We start from the raw sequence: 13097 nt of genomic DNA, 5'->3' as shown, positions 1-13097 counted from the left end.
TCGCGTGGGCTTCGCCCCGGTTTAGCCTCTGGAGCGATGTCCCTCAGCGGAACAGACTTTTAAAAGTCCTGATTTTGTGCACGGTTGCTCCGCTGCTTGCCGGGAGCCGGCCCCTCTCCCCGGGGTCTATCTTCCCGTCGCTTTGGATTCACTTCTCTGCCGGTCCTACCTTTCAGAAAGTGGTTGTTTTTCTGTTTCCAGAATTGCTGTTATTCTTCTCTTCGATCTGCCGATGGATTTTCAGGTGTTTGCAATCTTTAGATAAGCTATCTAGCTGATCTCCAGCTAGCTGAAGCAGTCTCAGCTTGCTACTTCTCCGCCATCTTGACTCCTCCTTCAAAAGGGGTGTATTTTAAAGTCAACAGCCTCCGCAAATCATTTCTCAGAATTTGTCCAACAGAAATAAAAGTACCAATGGGCCAAGGGAAATGTTCCAGGATAAATAGTGGGGTTACTAAGGGAAATGTGTCATAGCATCCTCTCTTAGAACAATCTTTCTCTGTAACCCTAGCTCTCAGGTTCTCATTTCCATTCCTGGTTGAATCTGTCCTCTTCCCAGTTCAAAAGTACTTCTGGCAATTCTGCCTTAAAATGCATTCTGTTAGGATTCTCCTCAGCTCCTCCTGTTGTCTCCCCATCCAGGACCGTATTTGGGGTAAGAAAGACAGGATTTGCTGATGATCCTGTACTTATGAGGCGTGACCTTGTCCTCTCTGGCTTCAACTGAGAGATATTCATCTTGATGATAATTGGGCATCAACCTCCCTGACCTTAGCACTCAGCCCATCCTCCCTGGCTGATACGGTACTTCCCACCATACTCTCAGCACAGGCCTTGTGGGATGATTGCTTATGTGCAAGTCCTGTGGTTCTGTTCTGCTGACTTAGACCCCCCACCTCAGTTTGGATGGTTCTACTCATCCTCCAAGAATCAGCTCTATTTTCTATGCCATCCCTGGAGTGGGCTGCCCATCCTACGTGCTCTACAGAGTCCCCATGGCTCTCAGTTTTCATCCCCCTCCCATCCCTCTTTGGAGGCCTTGGAAGACCTATTCCAGTACTCTCTCTGTAACCAGCAGGAGTCAAGGCTTAGGGGGCACAGCTAGGAAGGCCCTATCTATAGAAGCCTGTTGTGTTGCCATTATCACCTTGCTCTAGCCCCCAGATGTTGCTACAAAGAAGGTCCATGATTTTAATTTTTTTTTTAATTCCTCCTCAGGGTGTTTCTATTCACCCTGCAAACAGAGACATAGCTTTTATGCTTTTATGTCAACATATCGTCCTGAGGGCAGCAATAACAGTCAAAAGATTTAGCTATCCTGAAAGCACAGACAGCAATCCATCAGTATGGCTCTAGCCTGGTTCTCTAAATAGGACTTACTGAGTAGGAATCTACCTGTGATGGCTACATGACCCTCAATGATCATACTAAATGTAAATGGTCAACAACACAGTTTTGTTTTTGTTTAAGATTTTATTAGTTTTTTAAAGGTTTTATTTATTTATTTGACAAAGAGACAGATCACAGGTAGGCAGAGAGGCAGGCAGTGAGAGAGAGGGAAACAGGCTCCCTGCTGACCAGAGAGCCCGATGTGGGACTTGATCCCAGGACCCTGGGATCATGACCTGAGCTGAAAGCAGAGGCTTTAACCCACCAAGCCACCCAGGTGCCCCTCATTAATTTTTTTTTTTTAATTTGACAGAGAGAGAGCCCAAGCACGTGGATCAGCGGGCAGAGGGAGAGGGAGGCTCCCTGCTGAGCAAGAGCCCAATATGGGATTTGATCCCAGGACCCTGAGATCATGACCTGAGCCAAAGGCAGCCATTTAACCCACTGAGCCAAACAAGTGCCCCAATAGCACAGTTTAAACTTAGAGGTGGCTAGACTGAGTAGAAGAGTAAAAGAGTAAGAACCAACTCTCTGCTTTGTACAAGAAACAGACTTTACTATAATGTCACAAGTTGGTGAAAGGTAAAAAGATGAACAAGGTGTACCATGCCGACACTAATCAAAGGAAGCCTGGGGAAGCCATATTGGTATTAGACAAAGTAGACTTCAGAGTGTATAACAGTCATCGTCACCATTAGCAGCCAAAGTTATATATCCTTCAAGTTTAGCAAGGATGGAATTAAGAGATCATATTGCATGCCCGCCCCCAGCATGAAAATCAAATCCCCAAAAGAATCCAACAGCCAAGTTACATTACATCCCCACACCTAGGGAGGGCAAGTCCAGGTGACAGAGAGCCTTGCAGAGCTACGTGGAGCTGGGGCACACAGTTCCCCCCAAAAGGGACTCAAGGACACAGAGTAAAAGTAACAGATGTCCACAACCAACAGATACTTAGGGACTGGCTCTGTCCCTAACACATCACTCAGGTGTAAAGCAAAGCAAAGGCACCATCCCGTCCAAGAACAACATGTCAGTGATGGAGAAGATTCCGGGAGTTCTGAAACAGCCTTTTGCCAAGAAATGACCCTCTGAGAGAACAAAGAAATAATTTCTTTTCAGAATTCATTAGCACAAACTCTAAATTTGGAGACTCCAGGAATGAAAGAAGATGTTAACATTGAATCCAGGTTTTCAGGAAAGAAACACAGTGTTATTTTACAATGCTCTAGTTTTTTGTACTCCAGTGGACTTACTCAGATGTTCCTGTCATCCTTCAACATTGCCCCAAAATAATTTCCTCCAAAAATATAATCCAAGCCTTATCTCTCCGTGTAAAGTTGGGAACTCTCTCCACCAACTTCTGGCTCATAAGACACAGAGAGGCTTCTTGAGGGCAGATAAGACAGGATTGAGTGGAACACCTCACAGCACAGTCTCTGAAAGAAAGAGAATTTAGGGACCTTCTATTCCACCCTCTCTCCCACAGGGATTGAGACAACTAAGCACTCACAGGTGACCTTCGGGAGAGACTGGGTGACTGATTTTGATGTGTGCTGATTTAGCTTAATTGGCTAATGTCTTAATAACTTTTTGAAATAGACTCATTTTTCACTCAGTGTGTTTTACAACATAACAGAGTCACACACACACACACACACACACACACACACACGTAACCCAACCACCACCCATCCCCCCAAAAATGAAGCCAGAGCCTCCAGTATTTCTCGAGAATGGAATCTAAGCATTACAGGTCTTCAATCTAAGGGTTGTAGAAGTTTGCCACCTGCTGACCTTTTGCTGAAGTACCTGGCACCTCTTTGAAATACTGGAAACAATCATAATTCAGGGCCAGCAACACACAGCGAGGTCTGTAGTCTTTTACAACTATTTCCCAGTACAATGGAAAGAGGCTTTTTTTTTTTTTCCTTTTTCTTTTTCTTAAAATAAAATCCTAAGGGAAGAGAACCAAAAGCTCAAAGATCTCACAAAAAGACATGAAAGCGTTCGGTGTTAACGTTCATTTGAAGGCCCTCTGCTGGTCATCCTCATTACTTGTTCCTTAGTGTAAGGGAAAAAGAAAAAGAAAAAAAGGAAAGTAATCACAAAAAGTTGGGAACTGTAAGACTCTTTTCTACCATTTTTCAGTCCTCTCACCCACTCCAGCATTTCTTTCTCTGTTTGTTTTCCTCTCCGGGGTTTGCGTCAGCTGCCAGGCATTCTTTATCCCCTTTTCTGGAAAACAGGTCAGTGGATCTGTCCCGGACCTTCAGTCTTGTCCTGAGCTGGATTCAGTTTTTCCCACCAGCCTTTGCAAAGTCTGTGTTATCCAGCTGATGGCTTCTTTCCCAATGTCGTGTTTCAGAGGTATTCTGAAATATAGGCTATGGAGGACATACCAAGTGTTGAAAATAATATCTAAGGACCAATAAACTGGGAGCTCGTAGAGGCAGACACATTAGGACATCAACAGGTATCACCCAGTGATGTCCTACAGACCAGGCTGAGGTCATGTCAGGACAAGGTGCATCACCCACAGAATTCCGATGGCGGAGTCTGCCCCACTACTTAGTCTCCCTTCCCTACTCCCAGTTTTAAATTTTTCACTGTCTCTATTTCCTCTTCCAAATCTGTTGGGCGACTCTGCATCTCTTTCCTTTATCCTGCAGGCTGGAATCTGCCTGGAAATACAGGGAAATGAAATATCTGTCTATTTGTCTATACGTGAGGGAAAGCTAAGCCAGAGGAGTTTTGAAATCCCTTGGGATCATCTGATTCTATGGTGATCAATCAATTCACTGCAGATCTGATTTAAAACATGCTAATATGGGGACACTTGAGTGACTCATTTGATTGAGCTTCCAAATCTTGGTTTGGGCTCAGGTCATGATCTTGGGGTGGTGAGATGGAGCCCCTCCTCTGGTTCTGTGCTTGGCTCAGAGTCTGTCTTAGATTCTTTCCCTTACCTTCTCCCTCCCCTTCATGTTCACATGCTCACGTTCTCTCTCAAATTAATTAATTAATTAAATTAAAATACTCATATAGACACAAATGAGTTGCAAGTTTTTTCAATAAATGAAAATGAGATAATAAAAATTGACTTATAAGAACTATGACTTGTAGGAGCCTGGGTGGCTCAGTTAGTTAAGCAATTGCCTTCAGCTCAGGTCACGATCCTGGAGTCCCATCTCCACGGGGAGTCTGTTTCTCCCTCTGACCTTCTCAGCTCTCACGCTCTCTCTCACTGTCTCTTTCTCTCAAATAAATAAATAAAATCTTAAAAAAAAAAGAGAACTATGACTTGTAAAGCCAAATTATTATAATAAAACTTATCATCAGCAAGTCAATATGGAGGTCCAAAGACAATGAATAGAGAGATTGTAGCAAATACAGACAAGAAAAAGTATTGCCAGAGCTAGAAATCTTTAAACTGTAGGTGAGATAGTCTTCATCACAGTTTTTTAAAGAAATCCTTGATGACATATAGCTGCATCAGACCCTGAGATGCAGGGTCTGATATAGACTTATAGAAACTCATAGTTTCTAGCCAGGGATTTAAGGTTCATCTAAGCTTTGTAAATACTTTTAAATATTCTAGAATAGACTACTTCTCAATGAGTACCTACTGTGTTGCTGCTTTATTGTTGTGTAACAAACCACTTCAAAATGTAGTGGCTTCAAAGAATTATTTATTGCTCAAATTTTGCAATTGGATGGAGCTTATTAGGGCAGCTTACCTCTGTACCATATGACATCAGTTGGGAGCACTTCTGATACTAGAAGTTTCATGTCCAAGATGGCTCACCCACATGTTGGCAAATTGTTGTTGGCTACCACCTGGGAAATGTCAGCCCAGGACTTCAATTCTTCTCCCTGTTTTCCGTCAGAGTCTCGCCATGCTTGGGCTTCCTTATGACATGGCAACTGCTTCCAGGAAGGAAATGGAAACTATCACTTCTCTTAAAGCCTGGACTTGAAACTGACATAATGTTACTTCTGTCATATTCAATTGGTCAAAGGAGTCAAAGACCTAACCCAGATTCAAGAGTATGGGGAATACATTTTTCATACGTATAAATTAAGCCTCAGAAATATTAAGCAACTTAGTAATATAATATGGATTTAGAGAGAACAGAAAAGAGCACTGAGGGAAATTTTCTTTCACCACCCAAGACCACTTGCAACTTCTGCTTTTTGCAGAGTCCTGGAGAAGAGAAGAGAAACAAAGGGGAACAGGAAGAGAAGGTATAAGGGAGAAGTTCAGAGATTATCAAGGGAGTTGTTTCTCCAAACACAACAAGATGCAAACTCCGTGAGGGTAAGGTTTGCCATCTGGTTTGTTCCCTATTGTTGACCCCACACTAGCCTGGCCAAAGAGCTTCATGAATATCTGTTGAATGAATAAGTGAATGAATGAATAGGTGGTAGGAAAAGACCACTCAAGTTTTGATGCAGCTGAACAGAGTCAGTAGAGGGTTTGGAATTGTATAAATATTTTATATAAGCAAAAATAAAATTAAATAACAAATTAAAAAGCATTGTCTAAATATTGAAAAAAAAAAACCTAAGAATATCAAATTGGTGGCATAACCACACAGAAAATAATTGTTTTAAGTAACTGTGAAACACAGCATCTTAGCTCCATATCCTCAGTGGGATATAAGATAAAAACCTAAGGATAAAAGAACCATAAATGCTATGACTTGTACTGGTTATCTTACGGATAGTAGTAACATTTGAAATGATCATGTGTTTGCTATAGACTAAAACATGTAAATAATTATGAACCAAGATTTTCAGCATAAAAGATAAATTTAAAATCAAAGAAGTTCAATAAAACTGTATATTCTGAAATTCAAATTGGAAATTTTAATGTGAATGCATGATTCTTTTTCCTTTTTAAAAAATATATATTTCCCAGCTATAGCCACTAAAAAGGCCTGAAAGCAATAACAAGCCAGTAGTTTTGAGCACACCCTTTACCCATATCATGTCTTCTAAAGACCACATCCTACCAAAAGAAATCAGGACAGTTTGGAGAAATGACTGATTCCAGTGAACAGCAGGAGGGAGCAAGATGATCTGGGCTGCTTTGTTGTGCAAAGCAAAGGTGAGGAAATTATTGAGTGCTATTGCAATCATACTTAAAGGTGACAGTAGCCATCTGAAGGGATTCCAGAGGCCAAAGATTAATTTGAGCAAGAAAAATAACTGCAACGAATTAAAAACATGAAATATTTAAAAGTTATTAGTTCATAATAAAAACAAACAAAATGATCACTTTGGAGATCTTTACCACACCAACTCAGTATTCTTAAATTTAGTAAATAACAGGAAAGAACTGGCAATTAATCCTGCCTTTACTGTGTATACTGGATTTCAGCATAACCAAATAGCATGCAAGAAAATTCTTCTTTGTAGAAACATTCCTACAAAATTTTGCAATTGGATAGAGCTTATTAGGGCAGCTTATCTCTCATCAGTTGCGAGCACTTCTGATACTAGAAGTTTCACGTCCAAGTTTCTTCTTTGTAGAAACATTCCTACAAAATAAATGCAAACGGAATGATAGAATTAGATGCACACCACTTTGCAACCCCTAATAAAATGATGACTCAAAGCAATGAAAATCAATGAATACTAAATCTTTGGATGAAACAGTGATGGAAGCTTTGTAATGGAGAGATCAGGTTGGCACAATCTGAACCCAGTGATCAGTCTTTTTATTTTTTATTGAAGCATGTATCAGGAGCTATGAAGGGTCTGAGAATTTACTCTATTTACAAGCTAACAGATTAACCTGCCCAATTTCATGGAACTGATTAAATGTATAGACTTAAAGAGTACGGTAGTTAATTTTCTGGGTTAGCTTGACTTGGCCATAGGGGATCCAAATACTTGCTTAAACATTACTTTTGGGTGTATCTGTGAGGGTGCCTTTGGATAAGATTAACATTTGAATCACAGACTGAGTAAAGCAAATTGCCCTCCACCTGTGGGTAGGCCTCATCCACCCCATTCAAGGACTGAATAGAACAAAAAGCTGAGAAAGAAAAAATTCGTTCATATTCTAGCTGAAACGTTGAAGTCCTCCTGCCTTCAGACCTACCACTATCCCACTACCAGCTCTCCTGCTGGGCAGACCTTTGAACTGAAACTTAACACTAGTGATTCCCCACTGTCTCAAAGCTGCATGACTACACTCTTGGCCTTCTCAGCCTCCATAATCATGTGAGCTAATTCCTCACAACGTATCAGTCTCTCTGTCTCTGTCTCTCTCTCTCTCTCTCCCTGCTCCTGCCGTGTGTGTGTGTGTGTGTGTGTGTGTGTGTGTGTGTGTGTTTCTCTGGAGAATTCAGTCTAATACAGAGATCCAGGACCATCAATTACTCACAGTAATAGTGAAAGACCCGCGGATCCCCTTACCCAAGAATTCAACACTGCCACAGGATGCAAACAGCAAGAAGTTCTTTATTGTAGCGCGGGCGCCTTTGGGGAAAGGGTCTTTCAATAGCAGTGGCTATTTTTAATATCATCATTTTTACTGGTTCCCTGAGCCTCATTTCTAATAGAGCAACCGGAAAAGGATCAGGTGACCTTGTACATGTAAGTGGGTTACTTTACAGGAAAAAACTCAAGCTTAGGGAATTCTGATATTGGACACTGTACAGCAAGCTTTTCTGTCCTTTGCTCCAGCAACAGATGCAAACTCTTTCTTCATATGCAAACATCCTTGAAAAGATAATGTAGACAAATGGCAGTGAAAATCCTGTCTTGCAAAACCTAGGGAAATGCAAGTGCCCCATGGAGAACAGTCTCCCATTAATTTAATCTCCGGATCAATCTTAACATCACTAAAAATGGGACAGCATATGTCTCCTGATGTGATGCAAGAGGTACACAGCACCACTTGGAGTTATTCTTGCCAAAGAGGGTGAATCTAATCAAGCCTAGAGATCTCCCTGCTAGCTTGAAAGTAATAGAAGAACAAACAGAAGAACTAGGGGATAAAAGAACAAGTTGGAGGAGGTGGCAATCATCCAAATCTAGAAGATGGGAAATTGTACACAATACATGACCCAATGTCTTCAACAAATAAATTTTAATGGAAATTTAATGGAATTTTAAAAGATGGGAGGAGAGGGAATAGTTACGGGTTAAAAGAGACTTAGGAGGCGGAGGAGTCAAGATGGCGGAGAAGCAGAATATCGACCACTTTCTGAAAGGTAGGACCGGTGGAGAAGTGAATCCAAAGTGATGGGAAGATAGACCGCAGGAGGAGGGGCCGGCTCCTGGCAAGCAGTGGATCAATGAAGCACTAAATCAGGATTTTTAAAAGTCTGTTCCGCTGAAGGACATCGCTTCAGAGGCTAAACCGGGATGAAGCCCACGCGGGGTCAGCGTGGCCCCAAGTCCTGCAGGATCACAGAAGGATCGGGGGTGTCTGAGTGTCATAGAGCCTGCAGGTATTCGAGTGGGGAAGCTGACTACAGAGATAGAGCCGAGGAGTGAGCTCTCACTTTGGGGGTTACCTTGAACTGGTCGCGGCCTGGGTGAGCTCGGAGCATGGCCAGAGACCAGGGAGATGGGAGTGATTGAGCGCTTTTCTCTGAGGGTGCACTGAGGAGTGGGGTCCTGAGCTCTCGGCTCCTCAGGGCCAGAGACTGGGAGGCCACCATTTTCATTCCCGACCTCCGGAACTCTACGGAAAGCGCTCAGGGAACAAAAGCCTCCAAAAGTGAACCCAAGCAGTTTACTTAGCCCAGCCTCTGGTAAAGGCGGTGCAATTCTGCCTGGGGCAAAGACACTTGAGAATCACTACAACAGGCCCCTCCCAGAAGATCAACAAGAAATCCAGCCAAGACCAAGTTCACTTACCAAGTAGAGCAGCGGAATTCCAGTGGAGGAGAAAGCAAAACACAGAACTCATGGCTTTCTCCCCATGATTCTTTAGTCTTGCAGTTAATTTAATTTTTTTTAATTTAATTTTTTTTCTTCTGCTAAATTTTTTTTAACTTTTATCCTTTTCTTTTTTAAATTTTTTAACTAGTTTATTTTAAAAATACCTTTCATAAAAAATAATAATAATCTTTTTTGAACCATCATTATTATAGTCATATTTTATCCTTCATTGTATTTAACTTTATTTTTTGTATACACATAGGATTTTTTTCTTCTAAAAATTTTGGGGTACAACTTCTTCTAATAGATCAAAATATACCCAAAATCTAGCTCCAGGCTTGTTCTAGTCTCCAGCCTGAGCAAATTATTCCACTTTCTTTTTCTTTATTCTCCCAACCACCTTACTTTATCAACTCCTTTTTAAGAAATTTAAAAAAAAATTTTTTTCATCTTTATAGGCATATTCCATCCCTTTGTTGTGCTTACCCTTATATATGTTTTTCATTATTTAAAATTTGGGGAGGTAGTTTCTTCTAAGAGACAAAAATACTCCCAAAATTCAGTGGGTGACCCTGTTCTACTCACCAGTCTAATATATATATATTTTTATTTTTTACATTTTTTTCTTTATTTGTTTTCTGTTTTTAATTTTTTTTTTTCTGAACTTCTTTTTATCCCCTTTCTCCCCCCACACACCCATGATTTGGGGTCTCTTCTGATTTGGTTAAAGCACATTTTCCTGGGGTCTTTGCCACCCTTTCAGTATTTTATTTGCTCCTTCATATACTCTTACCTGGACAAAATGACAAGGCGGAAAAACTCACCGCAAAAAAAAGAGCAAGAGGCAGTACTGAAGGGTAGGGACCTAATCAATACAGACATTGGTAATATGTCAGATCTGGAGTTCAAAATGACAAAATTCAAGGTTCTAGCCGGGCTCAAAAAAGGCATGGAAAATATTAGAGAAACCCTCTCTGGAGAGTTAAAAGCCCTTTCTGGAGAAATAAAAGAACTAAAATCTAACCAAGTTGAAATTTTAAAAGCTATTAATGAGGTACAATTAAAAATGGAGGCTCTTAATGCTAGGATAAATGAGGCAGAAGAAAGAATTGGTGATATAGAAGACCAAATGACAGAGAATAAAGAAGCTAAGCAAAAGAGGGACAAACAGCTACTGGACCATGAGGGGAGAATTCAAGAGACAAGTGACACCATAAGATGAAACAACATTAGAATAATTGGGATCCCAGAAGAAGAAGAAAGAGAGAGGCGAGCAGAAGGTATATTGGAGAGAATTATTGTAGAGGATTTCCCTAATACGGCAAAGGGAAAAAGCATCAAAATCCAGGAGGTGCAGAGAACTCCCCTCAAAATCAACAAGAATAGGTCCAAACCCATCACCTAATAGTAAAATTTACAAGTCTTAATGACAAAGAGAAAATCCTGAAAGCAGCCTGGGAAAAGAAGTCTGTAACATACAATGGTAAAAATATTAGATTAGCAGCAGAATTATCCACAGAGACCTGGCAGGCCAGAAAGAACTGGCATGATATATTCAGAGCACTAAATGAGAAAAACATGCAGCCAAGAATACTATATCCAGCTAGGCTATCATTGAAAATAGAGGGAGAGATAAAAAGCTTCCAGGACAAACAAAAACTGAAAGAATTTGAAAACACCAAACCAGCTCTACAGAAAATATTGAAAGGGGTCCTCTAAGCAAAGAGAGCTTAAAAGTAGCAGATCAGAAAGGAGAGACAATATACAGTAACAGTTGCCTTACAGGCAATACAATGTCACTAAATTCATATCTCTCAATGGTTACCCTGAATGTTAATGGGCTAAATGCCCCAATCAAAAGACACAGGGTATCAGAATGGATAAAAAAACAAAACCCATCAATATGTTGTCTACAAGAAACTCATTTTAGACCCAAAGACACCTCCAGATTTAAAGTGAGGGGGTTGAAAACAGTTTACCATGCTAATGGACATCAGAAGAAAGCTGGGGTGGCAATCCTTATATCAGATAAATTATATTTTAAGCCAAAAACTATAATAAGAGATGAGGAAGGATACTATATCATACTCAAAGGGTCTGTCCAACAAGAAGATCTAAAAATTTTAAATATCTATGCCCCTCACATGGGACCAGCCAACTATATAAACCAATTAATAACAAAATCAAAGAAACACATCAACAGTAATACAATAGTAGGGGACTTTAACACTCCCCTCACTGAAATGGACAGATCATCCAAGCAAAAGATCAACGAGGATATAAAGGCCTTAAATGACACACTGGACCAGATGGACATCACAGATATATTCAGAACATTTCATCCCCAAGCAACAGAATACACATTCTTCTCTAGTGCACATGGAACATTCTCCAGAATAGATCACATCCTGAGTCATAAATCAGGTCTCAGCCAGTATCAAAAGATTGGGATCATTCCCTGCATATTTTCAGACCACAATGCTCTGAAGCTAGAACTCAATCACAAGAGGAAATTTGTAAAGAACCCAAATACATGGAGACTAAATAGCATCCTTCTAAAGAATGAGTGAGTCAACCAGGAAATTAAAGAAGAATTGAAAAAATTCATGGAAATAAATGATAATGAAAACACAACGGTTCAAAATCTGTGGGACACAACAAAGGCAGTCCTGAGAGGAAAATATATAGCGGTACAAGCCTTTCTCAAGAAACAAGAAAGGTCTCAAATACACAACCTAACCCTACACCTAAAGGAGCTGGAGAAGGAACAACAAAGAAAGCCTAAACCCAGCAGGAGAAGAGAAATAATAAAGATCAGAGCAGAAATCAATGAAATTGATAAAAAAAAAAAAAGAACAAATCAATGAAACTAGGAGCTGGTTCTTTGAAAGAATTAATAAGATCGATAAACCCCTGGCCAGACTTATCAAAAAGAAAAGAGAAAGGATGCAAATAAATAAAATCATGAATGAAAGAGGAGAGATCACAACCAATACCAAAGAAATACAAACAATTATAAGAACATACTATGAGCAACTCTACACCAACAAATTTGACAATCTGGAAGAAATGGATGCATTCCTAGAAACATGTAAACTACCACAACTGAACCTGGAAGAAAAAGAAAACCTGAACAGACCCATAACCAGTAAGGAGATTGAAACGGTCATCAAAAATCTCCAAACAAACAAAAGCCCAGGGCCAGATGGCTTCCCAGGGGAATTCTACCAAACATTTAAAGAAGAATGAATTCCTATTCTCCTGAAACTGTTCCAAAAAATAGAAATGGAAGGAAAACTTCCAAACTCATTTTATGAGGCCAGCATCACCTTGATCCCCAAACCAGACAAGAATCCCATCGAAAAAGAAAATTACAGACCAGTATCCTTGATGAACACAGATGCAAAAATTCTCACCAAAATACTAGCCATTAGGATTCAACAGTACATTAAAAGGATCATTCACCACGACCAAGTGGGATTTATTCCAGGGCTGCAAGATTGGTTAAACATCCGCAAATCAATCAATGTGATACAACACGTTAATAAGAGAAAGAACAAGAACCATATGATACTCTCAATAGATGCTGAAAAAGCATTTGACAAAGTACAGCATCCCTTCCTGATCAAAACTCTTTAAAGTGTAGGGATAGAGGGCACATACCTCAATATCATCAAAGCCATCTATGAAAAACCCACCATAAATATCATTCTCAATGGAAAAAAACTGAAAACTTTTCCTCTAAGGTCAGGAACATGGCAGGGATGTCCATTATCACCACTGCTATTCAACATAGTACTAGA

This window comes from Mustela nigripes, chromosome 13 (assembly GCF_022355385.1).
Source record: "Mustela nigripes isolate SB6536 chromosome 13, MUSNIG.SB6536, whole genome shotgun sequence".
Taxonomy (NCBI): Eukaryota; Metazoa; Chordata; class Mammalia; order Carnivora; family Mustelidae; genus Mustela; species Mustela nigripes.
The sequence above is the reverse complement of the archived record's forward strand: the minus strand, read 5'-3'. Positions refer to the sequence as shown.